The sequence below is a fragment of the Mauremys mutica genome, chromosome 2 (assembly GCF_020497125.1).
Source record: "Mauremys mutica isolate MM-2020 ecotype Southern chromosome 2, ASM2049712v1, whole genome shotgun sequence".
NCBI lineage: Eukaryota > Metazoa > Chordata > Testudines > Geoemydidae > Mauremys > Mauremys mutica.
Window position 1 is genome coordinate 132,485,868 of NC_059073.1, and position 23,445 is coordinate 132,509,312.

Consider the following 23,445-nt stretch of genomic DNA (forward strand, 5'->3'; position numbering starts at 1 on the left):
CCAAAAAAGACTGATGTAGGGATACCTGAGAAAATATTACCAAAGCCACAACGCGCACAGGGTCAGGCAGCAAGGCAGTGGCAGAGCAGATCTCTGCTCCCATCGCTAAACCATGCCCCCCCCCCACCCCCAGCAGGAGCTGGATGCCAGCTGGAACAGAAAGCTTCATTTCCAAATGCATTTTGTAGCAAAGTGGGGGCAGCTCCCTCCCTCCTGCTCACTCAGCGGGGCAAGTAAAGTGCCATTTGCCAGCTTCAGCCCCCTCCCTTTTGGGGATTGCATTTGGCTGTGCCAGTCACTATTGCAGTCCTCCCCGTCCTGCTCTTTTATTAATCTCCTCCGGAATGTTAGCCCTGTCTCTGAATTGTTTCCCCTGTGCCGAGAGCACAGGTGTCTACCTGCGATAAACCACTGCCAGCCCTCCAAGGGAAAGCTCCAGGGAACGGCAGGATTCTTTTGCTGGTGGGTAGGTGGCTATGAAGCAGAGCAGCAAAACAAAGTGAGGAAGCAGAGCTGCTTTGCTAGCCATTCAGGGCTGTGAAGCTGTTCCCCCCTCTCTGCAGGCCAGGCCGGCTGGTTCTGAGCTCAGAGCAACCCATCCCTCCATCCAGGGCTGATCCTGATCCGAAAGTCTGTCACGATTGTTTTGTAAATTCTCAGCTGCGTTGTACCGGCACACTTCGTGGTTTGGTTTGGAAGCAGAAGGATGGGAATATCAGGAGAGAGGCAGTTCTGGGGGGAATTCTGACCCAGCTGGAAACAGTGAATAGCTGGAACATCTCCATGGGTCTGCCTTCTAAGCAGGGCTCGGACTGAGGGGTGCAAAGTGATGGTGCTTTCCTGGTCTTCCCCCACGAGCCGAGTCCTACCCATTTGAGAGGTCACTGACATCATCCTCAGGACTGGCTCCCTCCCCATAGCCTGCGGTTCAGATTCACCGGGGGATGGGGGGAAGGTAGGATTAAGACATAGCCACATTATTAGATGTGTTCCTAGGTGCCCTGGATCCAAGACTCTCATGATGACATGAGAATCTCAGCTTTCACTTTAAACAAAATAGGTTTCTAGCCCTCCTGGGTGTGACGGGAATCTTGAAAATGTGAACTGAGCCTCATTGATGCCTGCCTGAGTCTGCAGACAGCATTTGAGGAGCAGCAGCCACTGGAGCTGGGAGGAAACTGCTTGGCCCCTGTTGCTCTAGGATGAACATGTGGGGGGGGGACTCCCTGGTTGTGGGGCTCTGCTCCCCTCCTTTGGCCTTTCAGCAACTTGGGATGGATTTGGGAGTGGAAGGAAGCAACTGTTCCCTCCCAACACCATCCACTCACAGCACCACAATGAAACAATACTCACACTAGACTGTGCAGACGTGAGACCCTCTCTCTCCTTTCTCCTGCGCTCTGATAGCAGTGAAATAGTTAACAGTGTTGACATCATCATTGGATGTCTGAGTTGCCCATCACCAGGTATTGACATGAACAGCGCAGTTTACACCTCTCAGAGCTACCGTTTCAGGCTCTCTGCACACTCAGGCAGCCATTGCTGCATTGGTTATGCATGGTTTTAAAGTGTTTTCTGTAACCAAAAGTGCTTGAGACCTAGTCTTTTTTAAAGTGAAAGCAGAGATTCAAAACACACACAAGTCCCAGGTTGCTGACCTGACCCAGTTTGAGCTCAGGTTACTACACACCAGGCCCAGTCTTACTCATCAGTTCTGAATAGATCTCAGACCAAAATATTATAGTGGTAACGGTTTATTGCCTCTGTTAATATAGCCCACTAATCTACAGCATCTTTCTGCTCTCCCGGCGTAAGCAGGGATTCGGTCTTGCATTCATAAGCAGGGATTCGGTCTTGCATTTACCACACGTATTACCGAAACTATGACACTACTGCAGCGAAGGGCTGGCAGGAGTGAATCAGACAATCAAAGCAAGTGCCAGCCGATACCTCCATGGATCTGCTGCTCCACTTCAAAGGGAAACAGGAGCAGGAAGGAGTTTTGGCCCTGTCTAGATGGTTCCGTCATCCCGAAGTGGCTGTGAACACACCACAGGAGGTGTGTGTGTGGGGGGGTGTCTCTCTCACAGAAACCATGGGAAGTAGTGAGCTCAGCAGCTTTATCACCAGCTTCCTTTATTGGAAGAGAGGGAGAACCGCTGCTTTGCGGGGGTGAGGAGTCCACGGGTGGCTCTGTGCTTGGCCGGCCTGTGGAATAGCATGCTCAGGGTTGCAGATTTCAGTCTGTAATGGATTTAGCACTAGTGGGAAGTGCTGGATTGGCAGTGCTAGACACTGAAACCCCTTTGTTTATCCACATATCAAGAGCAGAATGGGCAATGCCAGCTTCCTGCACACACGCCTGCCAGCCAGTGTGCCAACCCTTGTTCTGCAGGGGGCGAGACAGTTCTGTCCCCAGTTGTCCAGTCCTGGGGCCCCTGCTGAGACAGCCACTTCTTCTGGATACGGACACCTCCCTGCTGGGAGCCAGGATCATCAAACTCAGTTATTCCACCTTAATCACTGATTAGCTCCTGGTCAGTCCTGATTGGGGTGAGTTTGAACTGGCATCTGAGATGCAACCCCCTGAAGCCACCCGGCGCTCTCCTTCCCACACACTGCTAAGAGATTTCAAACTCTTTGTAGACCTGTTGCAACCAAAAGCGTTTCCTTTGTATCCCACTGATGCTCGCTTCTCTATCTCAGCCTGGTGAGGTCATGCGTAGAGCCCCTCTGGGTGGATGGAGAGTCCCATCTGGGCAGGATTGCACCGGATGTCCAGCTACCTAATGCAGTTCTTGTATGAGTCGAGTTTCCTGCTGCTTCCGTTAACTGGTTTGGAGAAACCAAAATTTGGCTTCTGATCACAGCATTTGGCAAACCTGAATGGAAAGTCCTCCCCTGCAGCACTGCAGGGAGTGTACCTGGGACCGTTTTGGGATACCTGCCAGACTGCCTGGCGTGGGGGCTTGGGTCGGCACAGCTGGTTTGGCCATGCTGGGAAGCCCACCTGATCAGCTCAGGACAGGTATATTTATTGCTGTGAAGAGCATTCGCAGCAGGTAGTTCCTTCATTTATGCCACACTAGATACCCTCGCCCACCCTTCACAGCTCAGCGGGGCTCTGGGCACATCCAGCGCCTCACAGGTTGTTTCTGTCCCTCTCTGTGCACTGCGGAGATTAGCTTGGCAATGGCTGAGCACTTGGCAGTCACACCAGGCATGGAGTTGGCCCTTTGTTTCCCCTCCTGTAACCGTGAAGGTCTAAAGCCAGGGGGTAGCTTCCCAGGTGCCCAAGGGCAACGACAGCATCTGCAGCACTAGGGACTCCAAGCAGAGCTTGGGGCTTGCTTTGGAGAGGTGAACGCCAACTCACTCCTTTCTGCTGCTTGAGTGCCAAGGCAAAGCACACACATGTCAACAACTGGCTCTTTAAGGGAGCGGGCTGGGGCCTTGTACATCTGTACCCTAACCGAGAGGGGTGACGCTATAGGGCAGCAGGTTAGCCCCATCTGGGAAAGTGAAATCAGCAGCTGATAACCTAGCAGGATGAAATTCAAGAAGCTTTAAAGTTATCTTCATCCATCAATCATCCCCTTCTCTGCCTGCAATCTCCAGAGCTGGGCCTTGTCTCCATGTCCACAGGCAGCAGCCTCCATCTCAGAGCACTGGTCCCATTGAGACCCTCACTGGAATGTCAGTGGCTTGTACATGACCTTCTATAAATCCCGCTATTGGATCTCCTGTGAAATCCATTTCCAGCCTCAAGCTCAGAAGAGCAGCGCTCCAGAAAGAGAAGCAAGTATCCTCGCGGCCTGTTTTTAGCCACTGCTCATGGAAGGGCATGGAGATAGACACCACCATCCTGGATGGGGATGGAGTGAGTGCACCGTGGGCCTGCCCCTCATGGAAGGGCTCATGCCCAGCAGTCAGGCTTCAGAGACCCCACTTGTTAGGTTCTTGTCTTGGGATTTGGCAGTGGGACCAAATCCCTGAGGGCTGTCGCTTTGGTTTTACAGCTGCTCTAATTTTTCTTGGCCTTCCTGTGGGGAAAAGGACATCCCTGGATGTTGATGTGCTTGTGTCCACAAGTGGCAGATGGATCTCCGACAGCAGCTCAGGTCCCTCTGAGCACCTTGCAGTAGTGAGTGCTAACGGGATTACAGGCAGAGCAGGCTGGTCACTGCTATGGCGAGCAAGGAAACGGGGACTGATGGAGAAGATGGAGCTGGGTGTTCATGCGACAGGGTCTCAGAGAGAGATTAGATTATATACTGTGCACTGCCCCTGCGGCTGTGGGGTGATGGCACCCAGGATGAGATGGGCAGGGGCTTACCCAAGCTCTGCCCTTTTTACTGAGGGGAGATCCTGTGCTAGCATGGCAGGGTGCCCAGGCAGGCTAGCATCAGTGGGGGAAGGAGTTTCAGCTTGGCTGGGACTATAAATCAGGCTCATCTCTGTGGGAAGAGAGGGGCAGGTTCATGGCCGGGGAAGATCCATCTCCTCTCCATGGATCAAGCCCGGGCGAGGACTCCGCTAGTGACGGGGAGCTGCCATGTCTCTTTGTGCAGACGGGAAATGCCCCGATGTCACACCACAGCCACTGTGACGAGATAAGAGAAACAAGACCTCTGCCTTCCAGAAAACAAACAGAGCTGGGCTCTGGTCCTCAGCAGCTCCACTCACCAGCAGCAAAGAGCCGCCATTGTTCCTGAATTGCACTCAGCACACAGGGCTCCTTTCTTTGAAACTCCAGACGCAGTGGAAAGTTGCCAGTTTCCCCTCCACGAATAACAGACCCACTTCACTTCTGAGAGCCTGACGCAGTCTCCCCAGACTCACTGGCCTGGCCTGGGGGGTTATTTTAGCCAGCATAGCTGCCTGTGGCCACTTCAGAGTCATTATTCCTTTCAGTGCAACTGTTTGTTCAAAGCCACAGTAACCAAAAGATAATTGTTTGCTCTGTCGAAGGAATAATGGCCCAGGCGAAGAGATTCAGCTAGTGCCATCTGCGTGCAGAGGGAACAAGCCACAAGGGCTCCAACAAAGCAAGCGAGACCCTTCCCTTCCCTTCCATCTGCCCATGGCCTGGCGGACTCTTCAGGTTTTGGCCACTCCCATGGGGTCGAGCGCAGACTGATCTGCCAGGTTTTATTGGGCTCTGAACATCCAACATCCAGAGCAGCTCGGAAAAGGGGTAGGGTTTTTTTTTTGTTTTGTTTTTTTACCATGGAAAATTTTGATGAAAATTTAAAAAAAAATTCATCAAGAAGTTTCCAAGAAACCCATGTTGGGTTTTTACTGAAGACGCCAAAATTATTTTTTCCCCCCACAATACCCAAAAGAATTTTTTAACAAAAATCCAAAATGTTCAGGAAAACCAAAAACATTTTTGCAAAAAAAGTAGTCATTTTTAACAAAACGCCATTTTTCCCCACAAATAAGTAAATAGTTAAACAAACCCTAGTACGGTTCTAGGTTCCAGGCAAGCAGCTCCCTCATTCAGTACTCCGGGGCTGCGTCTCTTTCTCAGAACCACACCTACCGACCCTTTTCTGCCCCAGACAGATGTTGAAGGCATTGTTGGCTGCATAGACAACTCAGGGCTTATCTCCCCCTAGTGAAGACACCACCTAAACCGATGGAAGAGCTTCTTCTATGGGCGTAAGGACTCCACCTCCTTGAGATGCCCTCCTGTTGACAGAGCACTGTCTACACCAGGGGCTAGGTCGATATAACTGAGCGACAGAGTTATACTGACATAAGTGTGTAGTGTAGACAAGGCCGTAGGCTGGATTTACGTGTTGTATAGACATTAGCCCAGTGTCCCAGCCAATTCCCCGTTCAGGTAATTGTATCCTGTGCCCCCAACTTCTCCACATGGGTAATTGTACCCATGCTTCCAATTGGGTTCCACATGCATCTTCACTACCTGCCTGAATTGCTGTGTGCAGTATGGATGGGCCTTCCAGCCCGGGGGCTGTGTGTGTGGTGTATGTCACGTGCACACACAGTGGCAGGGAAAGTGATCTCTGTGGACCTGGTATTAGTTTCCCACCTCAGGAGAGCATTAGGAGGCACAATTAATTCATGCTTGTCAAGCCCTTTGGTATCCCTGGATGAATGGGCTGTGTGACCGTCTAGCTCTATCCTCTAGTGCACCCCACAGGTCCCAACAGTCACCTCATTCCCTGTTCTTTCAGCTCAAATACCTCCCCACACAGGGCTCCTGTACCGGCTCACAGGGTTCTCGCCTCAGCCCCCCCAGTCCAACTGACAGCCCATAAGGAATAACATGAAACAGCCTCACCTGTGTCTTTTCCGCCCTGGTTTGTCCCGGTCGTGCCACAGACTTGTGCTCATCTGACCATGAGGAGAGGGAGACCCCCAGGTTCTTCACTCCCTGGTGTCTCCTTAGCTAATTACATCATTAAACAGTCCTTGCCAGCTGAGGCTTAACACCTAAAGCTCAACCTGAGTCCCTTACTACAGACACTTCCAGCTCTCTACTCCCAAGAAGAACTCACTAAGCTTCCCCTCCCTGGCAGCCCTGCTTGTTTTATATAACCCGCTCCACCTCCACCCCAGCTGAGAGTGACAACTCATCAATTAGCCACAGGTGCACCCCCTCTCAGGATAAGTTGGCTGCCCTGAGGCCCCACTTACCAGCCATTGGGTCTGGTCTTGCTCCACTCCTGAAGGGACCGTGTACCCTGTGACTGGGAGAAAAGAAGTATTGTTTGGTTGTTGGCCTGACCCTGGTTGTTGGCAAGCGGGATCAAACTGGGGATCTCTGAAGCTTAGTGCATGAGCCTCTGCTGCATGAGCTGAAAGCCACATGGCTGTTAGTTAAGGCTGTAGCGCAGACTCGTTAAGCTCTCTCTCTCTAAGTGGTCTCGGTGCCACTTAGAGAGAGAGATGGGACACAACACCACAGCCAGAAGGTGTGTGGGTCACACTGGCATGGCCGCTCCATGCCCCCTCTGGCCATCCAAGAGTGCTCTGGGCTCCCGGAGCAGACCCCGCACAATGTGCTATTCCTGGTCTAATTGCCAGTTCCCAAAGTCAGCAAACCACAGGAGCTAGAGCCGGGTAATAGCTTTGCTCCCTGTGAATGTCATTAGTAATCACATTAAAGCCCGGCAGGATGCTTGATAAATCTCCGGGAGATGAGACGGCATTTTTGTGTGTGTGTGGTTTGTTTCTTTATGCAAAAGCCAATAGCTCGAGCCAGAGACCATGCCCTGCTGAACTGACCCACCAGAATGAACCCAGGGACCTGCTACGGCAGGAGCTGCCAGCCGGAAAATTGCAGTTCCTTTAACTCGCACAGTGTAATTAGGCTGAGATCTCTGCTTCGCTTGCTGCTTTCTGTAGATGTATTGTGTAAAAGAGGGGGAGTCCTTCTCACCCAGCACATTTAACATACTCTCAGAGCAGCCTTCCCTGGGGTTTAACCCATTTCTTAGGGCACTGACAAGCTGGGAATCACCAGGGCTGGATTTTCCAGAAGTGCAAGCGCCCAGAAGCTCTCATGGCGTCACTGAGGGCCAGATTTTCAACAGAGCTCAGCAACCAGCGTGTACCCAATGTGCTGAGTTCTTCTCTAGGTGCTACTGTAACTCAGATAGTAACAACCCACAGCTCCCTTTGACTTAGGAGGCACTAAGTGTTTGTAGCGCTGAGACCTGCTGACTGCACTCCCCTACAGCCTTATAAATATACTGGACCGAAGGCATAATGCCAGCTTGCCAGCTGACATCAGTGTCGTTACACCAGGCATACATTTGGCCCATTATTCCCTTTGGTCTCTTTAGTCACCTAAAAATACTCCCTGTGTTTTCCTGTGTCCTGATGTGGTTTGTAATTGAGGTGCGTGTATTTATGGCAGCTGAGCACAGCTATATAAACCCCACGCAACTGGGGGCACTGGGCTTGGTCTTTAGCAAAAAGTACAGTGCCTGGAAAGGTGCAACCCAAGGGTACATCCCTGTGTCTGGGCTGGAGGGTCACGGGGCTGGTAAAAATAGGACCATAAATAGAGGCTGGAGGAAGTTTAAATAAACCTCGGAGGTGGTGCAGTGCACAGCAGGCCGGTCAGCTAAGCACCACCCAGGTGCCAGTGTGCAGCTGAGGAATGAGGGCCTCTCCCGGCCAACACAGCTGTCCCATGTCGGGCAAGAGCCACCATGAAAGCAAGAGGCTGGAAAGCTCAGGAGAGTGGCAGATCCCCAGCCTGAGTGTTAGCTGCCTCTAGCCAGCACGTCCAATCTGCCTCCTCCATGAGCACCAAGGCCTGATCGAAAGCCCACTGAAGGGGGAGGGAGTGTTTCCAGGGACTCCAATGGGCTTTGGATGAAGCCCAAACTCACACAAAATGGAAGCAAAGTGGATCTGGCAGCTGTTTCTGCTTTGCTTTGCTTTCTCCATCCAACATGCATGGGCAGGCAGGCGTTTGAGGCTGCAGGAAGGCTGTGGGTCCTCTAAGATTTGTCCCCTTGGAGTCGACTTTCTAGGCACAGAACGACTGATGCCAGACTTGGTGGCCAGGGGTCTGTTCTGTACAGGGGGTGGGGATTTCCTGACCAGCGGCAATCCCCGGCCATAGTACGCCAATTGCAGTTAGCTCCCAGAGACGTTTGCTAGGCATGGACAGCCATGGGGCTCCACCTTCTCCACACAGTGGCTTGAGGCTCGGTCAGCAGTTTCCCATCACAGTGACAAGCACGTGGCTAATAGGATTCCACAGTGGAATTGTTTTACCAGTGTTCAGCTGGGCTGGAGCAGCCATGTCAGAGTCTCCTCTGCTACTGCTGCCAGTGGGATGGACCGGCAGAGCAGGGACGTCAATATTACCTGGATCCTATTCTTGGGGAAATTACCATTCTCCACAAGCTCTCCCTGCAGCCTGGCTTGCAGCAGTACAAGTTTCTCCTGCCCCAATCTCCTCAATTAAATTCTACAGGATTCCCCATAGGGGATGTTTCAGGTTCACGGGCTCTCAGGTTGCAATCTCACATGCGCCAACACAAAGCTGCGTGCTGTGTAATTTAAGAAAGCTGCACCAGCCCTGTACAATCATGGGAACCCAGGAGCATATTACTGTTAACCATGGAGGAGCAGCAGCTGCAGCTGCCCCGCTGAGACATGCATGGGCAGGAACACCCTTACCTGGAATGGAAAGGTTTTGATGAGCCCTGTCCCATCGGAGAACAGCAAGGCCAGTAGAGACTGCGGCATTCCTCTAGAGTAGGACCCAGAACACTGAAATTAAGAGAATCCATGAGGGCCCGGACCCAAACCACCTTCCGCCAGCAAAGTTGCAGCGGCTTTGATGGTTTTTGCTTCCTCTCTCAAATCTTCTGAGTCAGCCCTTTCTGACAGCACAAAAGTGAAGGCTGTGAGTCCCACTGCACAAAATCCCGGCTTCTCCCCCTTCTCCTCTCACAAATCCCGGCAAGGACTTCAGTGACCCCAAGGGATTCGCATTAGTCTTGGCACTGGCTGAACGGCAGAGCCCCATTCAGCTGAGACCTGCTGCCTCTGGAGGCATTGGTGCATCTGCGTGCCTAGGCCATTGTCCTGGCTTCAGGAGAGCAGTGTATAACACACACTGAAGTTCCCACCTGCAGCATGCGTGCACCCCCTGTACCACTGTCTAGGAGGCAGTGTGGTGACCCCATCTCCTGCCCCTCGTCACCCCCTCTAGGGTGGCTGTGGTCCCAGCATCACCAGCTGGGAGCTGACCCCATGCTCTTGAGAGTGCAGCCAGCAGCGGTAGGTTCTCAGACAGTCCAGGGTCAGAAGACTTTTGCTTTCTGCTGTCAGTGCTTACCCCTGGCCGGCAGGGTTGGGTGCCCAACAGAGGGAGACAATGCCAGGTCCCTGGCACTCAGGCGAAGGGGCTCACCTCTTTCCTCCTGCCTTTGCATGTTTTCCTGCTGCCCCAGATGGCCTGCAGCCCAGCAGCATCCCTTCCCCCACCGTACCTTCCTCTGGGCCCTTGGTCAGCCTGGTCAGGGAGCTCCCTGGCTTTTCTTCCCGCAATACCCTGAGCTCACCTCTCTCCAGCAAACCGCACCCCCAGGCTCGGCCTGCCAGCGTGAGACACCAGAGCATCCGCTCCCGTCTGCTGGCCGGGCTTGCTGTAACCCCTCCCACACGATAAACTGCACCTTGGTGGGGGCTGTAGCCCTGGGAGCTAGAGGAGATCCTCCCCATGGCAGAACCAGCAGACACAGTGCACCTGCCTCTCCTTTCACTTGCCGTGGTGTGTACATCAGCAGTAACCACCACCTTTAAATCTGGAGTGAGAGGAGAATCGGGCTCCCAGCGTGTTACCTGAGACACCAACTCCCCTGTACGCTGCACAGATTCCCTACGGGATGAAGAGGGGCTGGCTATGGAGCAGGCTTTAATCAGTCTGTCGGATGGGATCAGCCCGCATGGCAGGGCGTGATGGGGGCAGTATCTCTCAGCTCTCCAGGGGGATTCAGAGCTCATGGCACAACAGCCAAGCTGGAAGTGGCTGGCTCCTGGCTGCGTGCCCCAGGGGCAGTTGTTACAGTTACTGCCCCTGGATGGCTTGGCCGGCTCTGGCTCCGGCCCAGCCCCCTGACTGTGGAGGGCCCTCAGGCACTGGTTGCGGGTGACGACGTGGAGGCTTTGTCCCGAGTCTGTGATGTTGCCCATGATTTATGGGGGATTTTACAACAGCTGTAAAGAGGCTGTAAATTATAGGCGGGCATAAATTAGCCACGGACCCCTTTACTGGCCATAAAGATCTAAGGCCCCCCTAGGGCGGCTGTCGCAGCCCGCGGGTTGGGAGCATTGGCAGGGAAGCTGTGGGTGTCTGTAGTGAGGCCCCTGGGGCCAGTCAGACTTATTTAGCAAGCTTTAAATAAATGGGCCCTTTTGTTCAAATGGGACTAAAGATTGAATGGGTGATGGGGGGGGGTCAGTGTGCAGTGGGGGAAGAGCAGCCTAGGGGGCAGCATAGGTGGCTGGGGGCGGGATCAGGATTCAGTTCTATTCACAGAGTCACTTTTGTGAGCTTGGGGGCATCACTTTCTCTCTCTGCACCTCTGTTTCCCTCTCTGTACAATGGGGGTAACAAACTCCCCCTACTTCCCGGGGATGCGGAGGACTTTCACTGCCATTCGCAATGACCTGAAAAGCCCCAGCTTGAGAGGCCGCCCTCAGTTCCCACCTTCCCAGCCTGCAGCAGGGCAAGCAACAGCACCTGGCTTTACATTGTCAGAAGAACCCTCCGTGATCGATCATATCCTGAGGGTGGGAGCCCTTTCCAAACCAGCTCACTTGCCCCCACTGTCTGGTCCCTGGCACTGGGCTGGCTCAGCAGCCAAACACGCTAGAGCATCAGACATGCTTGTTGTTACCAGGTTTACACCCAGCTTGTAAGGGTGACGTCTGTTAGGTCAGTGGTTCTCACCCAGGAATACGTGGGGTACACAGAGGTAGGGTGACCAGATATCCCAATTTTATAGGGACAGTCCCGATTTTGAGGTCTTTTTCTCATATAGGCTCCTATTACCCCCCACACACTCCCTGTCCTGATTTTTCACATTTGCTGTCTGGTCACCCTACACAGTGGTCTTCCAGTGGGTACATCAATTCATCTAGATATTTGCTTAGTTTTACAACAGGCGACATAGAAAGCACTAGCAAAGTCAGTACAAACTAAAATTCCACACAGACAATGACTGGTTTATACTGCTCTGTATAAATGTAAGTACAATATTTATATTCCAATTGATTTATTTTATAATGACAAGGTAAACATGAGAGTGAAAGCAATTTTTCAGTAATAGTGTGGCTGGGACGCGTTTATAGTTTTATGTCCGGTTTTGTAAGCAAGTAGATTTTAAATGAGGTGTAACTTGGGGTACGCAAGACAAATCAGACTCCTGAAAGGGGTACAGTAGCCTGGAAAGGTTGAGAGCCACTGTGTTAGGGCAAAGAGCCCTAATGTGAACTCAAGGCTTTTCCCCTTCCTGCTCCGCAGAATCACTGCTTCACTGGGTGGTTTTCCCTTCTTCTCCTCACACAAACTTTGAAAATCTGTAGTCTGCTGAGTGATTATCTCTAAGCCATGTTCTCCCATCTCCAGTGGATTTAGTCCGAATGTGTTTTCAGGAGAGCCATATGCACACACAAGCTCTCACATGCCCACAGCCCAACTTCCATCCTGGCAGTGCCAGGGGACACCTTGTGCAGCTGACGCAGCCATTGTTTGCACAGCCAAGATTAGGTGCCTGCTGTATATAAAAAGGCCCATCTATTCCCCAATGATAGGGCAAGGAAGGAAGGCAAAAGAGATTTCTTTCAGGACAGGAAGGACTGCAGAGCTCCTTGGCTCTTTAACTATAAATACATCAAGTGAGGACCAAATATCTTGGCCTGTGTCCAGCAGCACATTTATATACAAATTGATACCGATGATGCAGCCTTCTGTCTTCTAGTAAAAGCCATTTGAGTTGATTGTTTGAAGCACAATAGTGCATCAGGGCATCATTCTGAGCCATAAAGCTGTACACTCCACTCCATTAAGTCTGGTGTTGACTTAGCAGGCGTTCTGGGAGCAGCCACCGGTCCAGCCCTTACTAAGCTCTCACAGGCTAGGGGAAACAATTCTGCATGCAGTCACACCTGGTGTAAAGGGGATGTCGGTGGCATTATTCTGGATTTACGCCTGGTGTAGCAGAGTTCAGAATCTGGCTGCCTGTGCTCTACTATAACAACATTCATTCTCGGACACCTGCCCCACTCCTAAGCACATGCTGGGAGCGCACCACTTTACCATGCAGGGGATGCCCTGGAGTTCTCCACGTGCCCTGAGATCTGCCCAGCAGCCTAAGGAGCAATTGATGAGTCCCTTCAGTCATCTCTTCGCTGCTTTTCCTTGCAGTAAATGCTGGGAAGCCCAGCTTGGCTTGGCCACACACATCCTTCTGAATTATACCAGTGTCCGCTCTCTGTTTAGCTCTTGGCACTAGCTGCTGTTGCTGCCCTCAGTGGTGCATTCCCTGTGCATGTAGGGACTCCTCTGTGTGTAAAATCCCCCCTAAATTCCTTGGCGGGCTGGCCTGCCTTAGCGTCAGTTGGTGCCCTGTTGTTCTTCTATGTGACCCTGGAGCACAAACAGCTTTGCAGCTCCTCTCCGTCCCGTTAATTACATTATGTCTAACGAGAAGGATCAGGCGGAAGGGATTAAAGTTTGAAGCTGCTTCCGTGGTCCCATAGCACGGCAGAGAAAAACAGCTTTATCCCTTCAAAACAGGAGTCATTTTTCACGCCCACTTCAATCCCAGTGTTAATCTTCTTCGTTTACACAGCTCCTTGCCAGCCCCGCATAGCTCTGCGGAGCAGAATGTGCCCTGGGCCACAGCTGCACCTCCGGAACTGCCAGCGGCATGAGCTGAACTGCTTTGGATTTACTCAAGAACCAGCCCAAAGCTTGAACCCAGCCATATTTGGGGAGGGTTGGTTAATGGGGAGGGTTGGCATCACACACACCCACACCCACACACCCCTCTGCATTTCCTAGCTAGCCATGAGAGCTGGGCCCTCGGAGATGGGGGATGTCCTGGGAATGGCATTAGCGCTCCAGGCCAGATGGCTTGGGAGAAGCATGAAAACTTTGCCAGCTTTCTCCACACTGACCCCTGGACCTGCCGGCAGAGAAGGCCATGCCTGTGCCCTGAGAGGGGCTGTGCCCAGCTGAGAGTGGGAAAAGCCAGCAGCCTCTTCCCAAACCCTTTGCAGCCCAGAGACTTGCCCCGAGGGCTTTGAATCCAAGCTCCTCTCAGCAGTAAGAGTCACTGGTGCAATGGCTTCCTCTTTCCCTCTGGGCCGGCTCTGCAGTGTCAGCTCCCAGCACTCACTCCCAGCTTAGCCTGGTCCTGGAGAGGAGAGCACAGCTGGGGAGTTTCTGCAGCTTGCGCATGAGCAGAGGCTCAGCCTTTCCTGCTGACATGGGCCGCAGCTGCTTGTGGCCTGGCTGAAGAGGAGTTAGGGAAGATGCATAACCAGGCATTTCAGGCAAGAGCTGCAGACGAGTTGGGATGCATTTAAAAGCAGTACAAGGAACTCAGGACCCCCCTGAAACCCTGCACAATTCATCTGCTGCACCCAGCATGTTGTCTGAGCCAACTTCATCCTGAGTGTTGTGAGCCAGTGCCTGGGGCAGCAGCACGCGCCCGTAGACTTCAAGGGGCAAGTGCCTGGGCACACCTGGTGACCCCGAGGGCGCTGGCTTGTATCCCTGCGATGGCAACATATAGGGCTCACATACACAGCATGTCCAGCTAGCTGGTGACCTCCACTCTGGCCCTCCCAGGCATCCCAGCAACTGCCAGGTCTTGGCAAGAGTCATCATCACATGGAGCAGCAACCCCAGAAACAAGGGCAAGGGCAAAGTTAGGCAGGTCCAGCCAGGAGGACAGGCTTGCGGGGTGGTTTGAGGCAGCCGTCGGAGAGTGCCGGGTTCACCCACAGGCTCCCGGCACAGGCCAGGGAGGGGTCACAGACCCCTGCAGCTTCCTCACTGCAGCAAGCATTTGCATTTCGGCCCGGGAGGAACAATCCCCGCAAGGTGCCACCTCGCCCCGCTCACAGAGAGCGTCGTGCTGCCCTGGCCAGACTGACCTGTCTGGTAGTGTGGAGCAGAGCAATCTGGGGGCTGGCACGCAGGTGAGGACAGCCTTTGGCCTGCTTGGCTGCTGGGCTCCCCATGTTCGGCGCAACCAGACCGGTGGGTGGGAGTGAGGGGGACGCTTCCTAGTCTGGGGCCAGCTGAGCAAACAGGGGCCCGTTCCTCACCCAGTGAGGCACAGAGCCCTGTGTCTGCTGCAGACCAAGCTGGGCATAGGGTCAGGCCCCCCAGTATAAGTAGCACCATGATTAGGAATAGCACAAGTTCCCTCCCACACCCCCATTCTCTCCTAGCAGTGCTGCCGTGTGACAGATTCAAACAAGCCAAGCTGCCCCACTGGAGCTCCTGCTTCAAAGAGCCGAGAAAACGTGTGTTTCTTCACCAGTGACTAAAAATAAATGGAGCAAATTCCAGCCCTGAAGCTGTTGCGTTCTGTCAACACCGCACCTTAAATTGCCATGTGACCACAGAGGCTCAGGGATGGGGATTCTGCTGCTGCTGCTGCTGCTCTGAGCATCTGTTCCACGTTTCGGTTCCTTTGAAGCCCTGCCAGGAGGACTTGGTGCATCAACAGCTGTGGAAGCCACGCGACTCCGCAGTGGAAGTTAAGCCTGCTGGGTGGAGGGGAGAAGTTAGGAATAAAATAGATAAACTTGGGGAAGCAGAGCTCCCTGCAAATAACTGCAGAGGGTGGCAAGGAGCAACTGGAGGGTTGGGCTAGGAGCTTCTGCAGCTGTTGTCCTCGTATGCCCTTCACCTTTAGATAAATGTGTGGAGACCAACTGCTCTTTGTCTCAGGAGGGCTAGCTAACAAGGAGGGGCTGCTCTATACCACTCAGCGTTTGGTAGGTTATTATCTTGTCGGTATACAGATAACATTCTTAGGCTGGGAATTTCAAAGGAGCCTAACACCTTGTTTATACCGGGGAATTGACTGGTACCACTCTTCAGAAAGAAGGATTCTGGTATCATTTAGCTCTTCTGGAATAACTCTCTTGTGTGGATACTCTGTTCTGGAATAAATGTGATTGAATTCCAGCCTAATTACTGTGCTTTGTGAGTAGAACAACTATTCTGGAATAAAGTCACTTTTATTCCGGACTCGAGCATCCCCATGGGGAGCTGTTACGGAACAGCTCCTGTGGAATAGCTTAGTCTGCCAGTCAGTTTCCCAGTGGAGACACGGTGCTCAGCTCCCACTGGAATTCAGTGAAAAGAAAAATAAATCTCCATTAGTTCAATCAGCATCACGTTGGGTGGCAAACTGCAGTAATGTCACAACTTTGCACCCCTGGCAAGCTAATAAAATAAATAAACGCCAGTGAACATTTTAGAAAGCAAGTGAACAGCTCAGCAGGACTTTCCCTTTCTTGCGAGCCCGGTATAGAAATCGCATCTAATTATTTCCCCCAGAATATCCCCAGATTGCAAGGAAAGAGGGATCTGCCAGCAATGTGACAGCCAACCCAGAGTAGCCAATAGCGCTGGCTATGGATCAGGGGCATGGCTGCCCATCCTCTGGCTGCATGGAGTTGTCTGTCTACTGTTGAAGTGCTGCAGGTCATCTGTGGCTCTGGTTTCAGTTGGAGGACAGTCAAAGCATTTCACAGCTGGGTCAGCCAGGTTACTGACTTGTCTTCACAATGCCATCTCCCCAGGCCTGCACTGCACACGCGTGCGCTCAGAAACACGTTCCCCAAGCTCCTGAGAAGTCAGGCAGGTGTTTACATGAAGGGCCACTCACCTCATCGCACCAGGCCATGTAATTAACGCTGTTAAATGACAGGTTTTTACAATCACTCCAGCTCATTTCCTGAACGCTGGGGCTGGCTGAATAAGTGGCAATTGTCTTCACCTGACATTGAGTGGGCAAACGGGCTGTCATGGGAGCAATGGAGATGAGCCCTCCAGCCCTGCACCACCCACAGGCCTGAAGGAGGCTGAGTTCAGGGAAACACAACTGGTCCTAGGCTGCCTCCTTTACAACTGGGCAGGCAATTTCTCTGTTGTAGCAGTCTGGCCCCCATTACGGCAGGATCAGAGCACCTCAGAGTCGTTCATGTATTTATGCTCACACACCCCTGTGTGGCAAGGCAGTGGTGTATCCCTGTTGCACAGATGGGAGCTGGGGCACAGAGAGGCTAAGTGACTTGTCCAAGGCCATATAGGAAGTCTGTAGCAGAGCAAGGAATTAAACCTGGGTCGCCCAAGTCCCAGACGAGCACCGTAGTCACTGGACCAACCTTTTCCCCCTCAACGTTGTTTATTCGTGGTATAGTGGATTGAGCACTGGACTGGGCAACAAGAACTCCTGGGTTCCCATCCCCGCTCTGTTATTGTCTCCTTGAATGTCCTTGGGCAGGTCACGTCATCGCTCTGTACCTCAGTCTCCCCACCTGCCATAGGGAAATAAAACTAACCTAGCTCTCAGTCTATTATGGGGATTCATATCTTAATGTCTGTGCAGAGCTCAGAAGATGCAAAGGGTTGAAAAACTGCTCTCTCGCGCTGTATGCGCAGTGTGCCCAGCCATTTCACAGCATTGTCACCAGCCCAGTGAAGAGCCGATAGCCTGCCGTCGAAGTCAGTCAGCGGGCACATGCCAAGGATAGGCGATAGTCTGAAGCTGACCATGTCTACATCGCGGGTGGTTAGAGAAACCCCCTTTGAAGAGCCTGGCCGCACAATTGCCCTGTCCTAAAATGCTGACAGTTCTTCTCCTCGGGGGCTCAGTTCTGTAGCCTGTCCAGAAAGCAGCACCTCACCCCACAAACAGGGTTTCAGTGTGAGCAGCGGGTGTAACACAGAATCCCAGAAATGTACAGCTGGAAGGGACCTCCAGAGGTCATCACGTCCACCCCCTGCACTGTGCCTGAGGCACAAAGAGCAGCACTAGAAAGGGGACCTCTGTTATGGGTGGGCTCTCAGCATCCAGCAGCCCCCTTAGAGGTTGGAGCAGCGGATGGGAGTTCTCAGGGGCTGTCAGCCTCACCCTGGTTTCCCACAGAGCTGGATTTCCAAAGGAAAGGGGTCGTTTTATGGCAGCTGCTCTAGGAGTAGAGGCTGGCCATGCCTTGAGTCCAGTAAGTAATGGGGAATGCCACTTGTTTGCCACTAACATAGGGAATGAAGAGGCATCGCTGTTGTGCCTGAGATCTGCTAGGTGGGCACCACGTCAAATTTCTAAAGGTCAGAAAACACTTTTGTAGGCTGCGATCAGCCCTTAACATGCAAGCAGCGGCACTCAACACACCTGCCAGCCGGAGGTCTCTAGCCAGTTCTTCTCCAGCCACCTACCCTTGGGGATAACAGGAAAGTTCTCTGACCTGGGACGTGGGAACAGGGCCGTGCTTTGCACAAAGACCATATTATGCTGCCTGCCAGGGACAGGAAGAAGGGGGCGTTTGAAGACGGTAACATTTCAGCCCCATCAGTTCACTGTAACTATCCAACACCTCCTTGCACTGCTAATAAGCAGAGTGGGTAGATTCCCTCCTCACTTACCTGGGAGTCAGCCCCTCAGGTCCATTCTGCTGGAGTTCAGCAGGGTCACACCATGTGTGCGGGAGGAGGCTTTGACCCAGGAATGTGTTTCCAGTTACGTAGCTCCAGAGTAATGGAAAATGTGCCCCAAGACGGCCACCTCCTGCCCCGCGAGAGCAGCTGCTGTACAGGGCTCATTATTCCTGCGCTAGACAGCGGCAGTAAATCTGGGCTCATTGCGGGAGACCCTGAGAAGAGCATCTGTGGATCGTTTTCAGCGTGAACTCCTGTGAAAAGAGCATCGTTCCTATAAATCTGTCAGGGGAGCTTCCTGGAAGCCTAGCTTGGCTTCTGCTCCTCTAACTTGGCTTGCACAGAGCCCCTGCCACTGCAGAAGCCAGTGGCTCCCTCCTTCTAAGTCTCCCCTCTCTGATGTCAGTCAGCCAAAAGATTCACCCCACCCCTGGCCAATGATTCAGATCAGACTCCCATGCTCAGTTCATCAGCATGGGCAGTAGCTTTTGTCATCTAGTCCCATGATTCCCAAACCACTGGCTGCTGATCTGCAGGGAGCTGGCAGGTCACAGTGCACCGGTTCCACTGCTTGTCTCCCATTGCTCCCTATTGCAAAGTGGAGGCCTGGAAAAGCAGCTGGAGTGAGGAGGGTGAGCCAGCCTAGGTGCCTCTCTGACTAGCCACTGCTGTGAAGGTGGAGGAGACAGGTGTGTGATATGCTGAGGAGCTGGCACCACACTGGATGCCATAGGAGAGGGGTGTGCTGCTGGGCTGGGCAGATGCCACTTCCTGCTGAGGACATGAGGATCCATTACAGTAAAATCATTCTATTAGCTCCCTAAGTCCCTGTGAGATTAGTGAACAGTAAAGAGCTCAGTCAGCGCTGGCTGCCTTCTCATTATCTCTTTCCCATATGCTTCCCCCCGGCCCGTATTAAACAACCCTGTAGCCGTTCTCCACATAGGCTGTCGTTCCCCTGGAATTCTGCTCCAGCTCTTTCTAGCAAACATCTCTGCATTTGGGATCTTGAACTGAGCAAATGGGAAACCTTCTGCAGGGCCCATTTTCTAAACCTTTGCTGGGAGGAAGCGGACAAGTGCAGTTGAGTGTATATTGCATTTCACCTGCTGGACCACGCTGCTCCGTCTGTCTGCACCAAATAGTTAGAATCGGCTTTACAAAGACTCTTGGAAACCATATACCAGCAGCAAATGGAATGAGAAATATTTGAAAGCCAGATATTGAAGAGGGAGTCCAGCACTGGTGTCTCCTGGCTTTGCAGACTAAGCACAAAGGAATGAATCAACAGGGGTCAATGTAAGTAGCTCTAATCTACCTGTCTTGATGTTCATACAGTGCCTAGCTCATTATAGGTGCTATTGTAAAAAAAAAAAAACCCTATTAATTTGGATCATAAACACAAAGCACTAGTCACTGTAACATCTCTGGGCCCCTAGCTACTGTCTGGGCGACACTCTAGTCCAGTTGTCTATGTTGGAGAAAAGCCCAGCCACTTCAGCACCTGGGTTAGTCTCTTCAATCCCATCCCCTTTGCGGACCGTGCCAGGCACTCAGTGTCACGCAGCTCTGAGATGCGGCCTCCTCTCAGCAGAAGGGGCTCACTGCTGGACTGAGCTTCCTGCAAACCCCCAGCTGCGTCACTGACTTGGAAATCCAGGGACTGCATGGGTAGCTTGGCAAGCAGCCGGAGCGTCACACCTGGTTTGCACACAGGGCAGCATATCACAGCTGTCCTGATGCAGTCCATGGGAATCCTCCACCTAGAGCCGAACAGGATGAGCAGATTGCATGCTGGGAGCTGCAATGCCTCCATGTTACAAATGGCTGCATTGCAGGGTGCGTCTACACTGGGAGCTGGCGGGGTGATTGCCAGACAAGGAGACCTACCGGTGCTAGCTCTGAGAGTGGAGCTGGGCTGGAAGGAGTGGCTAGCCACCCCGCTAACATGCCTTGCATCGGTAGGTGCTCGGGATGGCTACCCCCTGCGGCCACTCGCGCTGCCGCAGCGACATGGTTTTTAGAAAGCTAGCACGGGTATGTCTCACCCCAGCTCAAAGCTGAGACATAACTTGAGTGGCTCTCCCTGGACTCCCCTGCACATCCAGCTCCCTCTTTCTTTCATTACGGGACATTCTCTCTCTAAGCCTTGCCCACTCTACTCCCTCCCAGAGGGATGTAGCTGCTTGCCGTTGATGGGGAGGACAATGACCTTGGTTCCAGCCTCATGCAGCCTCCTTGACATGCCTGATTCTAGTTTCCCTCTGTGGATAACTAGCTACTTTTCACCATGAGAGACGAGTGCGTGTTGAGCAGGAGACAGGGGATCCGGAGCACTGGAAAGGAGACCAGGCCAGGGTAGGACGCAGCCAGTCTCAGTCTCCCAAACGTCTCTGCATGGTGATGGTTAAGATGCACAAGTTGTGAAACCCAGCACCTAGTGCGGTGTGTCTGGCCTTGCTGTCTCCCTCTGATCAAAGAGGCTGAATAGGGCAGTGTCCCTGGTACATGCTCCCTCGCAAATTAAAAGAAATTAGCAGGAAATAATTCACAGCTGCAAACTTGGGCTTCTGAAGCCTGTGATAAGCCGTGTCCCCAGTGCAAGGCTGGGCTGGCAGACAGATGCAGCAGTCTCCCACTGAGCCACTTTCCACAGAGAGTGAGAGAGAGCTTCTGTAAGGCCTTGTCCCCATCCCCATCCTTAGGCAGTGTCAGCCTGGCTCTGTGTCCTGGTGTGGGACCAGGGAAATCCTGTCTCTTAGTGCTGAGAGCCAGCGTGGGCTGAGCTGAGGAGCAGGGTAGGGACGAGTCCTGCCCACCACGTCCCCAATCTCTGGCTGAACCTGCTCTGCAGGAGCCATTGGGCTAAAAGGGAAGCTAGGGCTTGGAAAGCGGAGGCCCCTGGGCTGAGGGGATGGAGCACTCCACCCTATCTCCAGTGACATTATGGGAGCACCCAGGGCCCAGTGAAGATCAAGGCCCCATTGTATGGGGCGCTATCGAGAGTCTCTGCCCTAGAAAGCTCACAATGCAGGGTCAGGCAGGCAGCACTCTTAGCTCGGATTCCATTCCCTCAGACGACGTCTCCTCGGGGTGCTCTGAAGGCCAGAGGCAGCAGGAACTAACCCTTGTCCCCTTCAGAGCAAGTCCGAACAGGCTCCACCACCTTCCAGGATGCGGAACATTTCCCAAGCAGCCAGCTCTGCTCCTTGTGTTACCATCACCACAGGCGGGTTACGCCTGTTCCCCGGAGTTTACATTCCTGTGTCAATGGGAAATGTGATCCCTGGAACACCGGGCTCATTACGCCGGGCCTGCCGGCCTCTCAGGAAAGGCAGCCCTGATGATAAGTCAAGGCTACGGTCACCAAAAGAAACGTGCAGCATTCCTGTGCGGGCTGGCCTGGCTATCGAGTGACAGACAGCAGCTCCTCTGTCATTCCCAGGTGCAGCCAGCCCTGGGCACTTGCTGCAGGGCCTGTTCCTGGGCTGTGGCTTGGGTTACTTTGGATAAGGGAACGCACACTCCCTGGAGCATGACACCTGAAATCAGGGCCGGCTTTAGGACGTGCAGGGCCCGATTCGAAAGAGCTGCTGCCGAAATGCTGCCGAAGACGGCGGCAATTCAGGCGGCAGCTCAATCGGTTGCCGCTGTTGCCGGTGGCACTTTGGCGGAGGGTGTGGGGCCCCTCTTCCGGACGCTGCGGGGCCCTCTTAGTCATGGGGCCTGATTCCTGGGAATCGCCCTAAAGCCAGCCCTCCCTGAAATGCTCTGACTCCAGCTACTGGAAGGAAGCCAGGTGGCAGCAGGGCACCCAGCGGCAGGCTGCGAGCCAGGAAAGAGAGCGTCCAGTGGCACAGTGGGTCCCACTCTGAGGAAAGCAGCTCCGGAGTCGGGGGTATGGCTGGGAGAGTCTCCCCAGCAACGGGCCCAGGATGCAGACTCGTCTGCGTGGCTGGTAGAGGGGAGTGGGAGCCTGTGAGGGAGACATTCTTCCCCAGTGTGTTGGAAATAAATCACCGAGCTCCCCAGCAGCATCTGCCATGGCTGAGTTCCTCAGCTGTTGGCTGTGAGATGCCACATATCACAGCAGTGTCTGCCAGCTGGTCTGATAGGGACCCCTTGTCTCTAGAGCGGCTGGGAAGGAGGGGCCATCCCCCGCGATGGGCAGACCTCCAGGGGCTCTGCTGCTGTAAGGGGCAGGCTAAACTGCGCCTCAAGGGGCGGGAAAGAAGAAAAGCAAAGAGACACTTGCAAAGAGGGCGGAGGAAGAGAGAAAGACACACGCTAATAGCAAAATCAACAACCCCTCCACTGCTGTAACCTGGGCACACCCTGCCAGTCTTGCTTTCGGGATGACAGGCTGGACAACCCCCCAGCCCCAAGCCCCCACTTTGCAGCTGGGCACCCTAATGCCAGTGTTGCCATTCCCCCTCTTGGCCCCTGAGGACTCCACAATGGGCTCTCTGGCCTCAGACACGCCCCGCCTTGGGACTGGTTTATTACAAAACAAAAACGAGTGCAAAGAATCCATAACGAAATCCCCAGGCATTGTCCATTTGTCACCCCCTGCACGTTATCCTGAACATCGCACAGCATCTGGTCCGTTGGCATAGCATGAACCACACTCCAGCAGCTCTCCCCCGGGCTCATCTGCAGTCAGAGAGCAGCCAACCCAGCCCTTCCCAACAGGAACAGCACCGGCCTCACCACTGGCAGTTCATCCTCCCCTGGAGAGCATCCCTCATGCCCCCTGTTCCCTCTCAGACAGGCCCCCACTGTCCCCCTGGCCCTCAGCCCTCTCTGGGCCTCTGGTTCCAGCTCAGAGACATCAGTGGATAAGCCCCTCTGCTGCTCACCTGCCTTCAGCCCTGTCTCAGGGAGGTCAACTAGCAAAACCCTATGCTGCTCTCACTTTTCCACCACATATCTCCTTCAGCTTTCTTCACAGATCTCCTCCTCTCTGACTCGTCCTGATCCTTTATAGCTGCACATGCTGCCCCACCCGCTAACTGGCAGCACCTGTTCTGGCACAGGGGAGCCGGACCTGCTTCATTTAAATGGGTCAGCCACCCTGTAACAGGCACCTTCCATTCCCCCATACAGCCCCAGCCCCGTCCATCCCACCATACAGGACAGGCTGCCCCTGGAGCTAGTGGGGTGTTAGTTTTCATGGCATTCTCCTTAGGGAGAAAAATCAGCTAAAATTTCCACTCACCCTCATTTTGCAAACCCCCAAACTAGTGAAATTGATT

General features: G+C 53.3%; 1 long non-coding RNA gene across 1 annotated transcript; it reads right to left on the minus strand.

Annotated features, from left to right (window-relative positions):
• Nucleotides 1-14,571: 14,571 nt before the first annotated feature.
• On the minus strand, nt 14,572-23,126 carry LOC123362660. Its single transcript, XR_006576510.1, has 3 exons — nt 23,050-23,126; nt 18,179-18,444; nt 14,572-15,285 (listed from the first exon to the last, which is right to left on the minus strand). It is a non-coding gene; the product is annotated as an uncharacterized LOC123362660 (long non-coding RNA).
• Nucleotides 23,127-23,445: the final 319 nt, after the last annotated feature.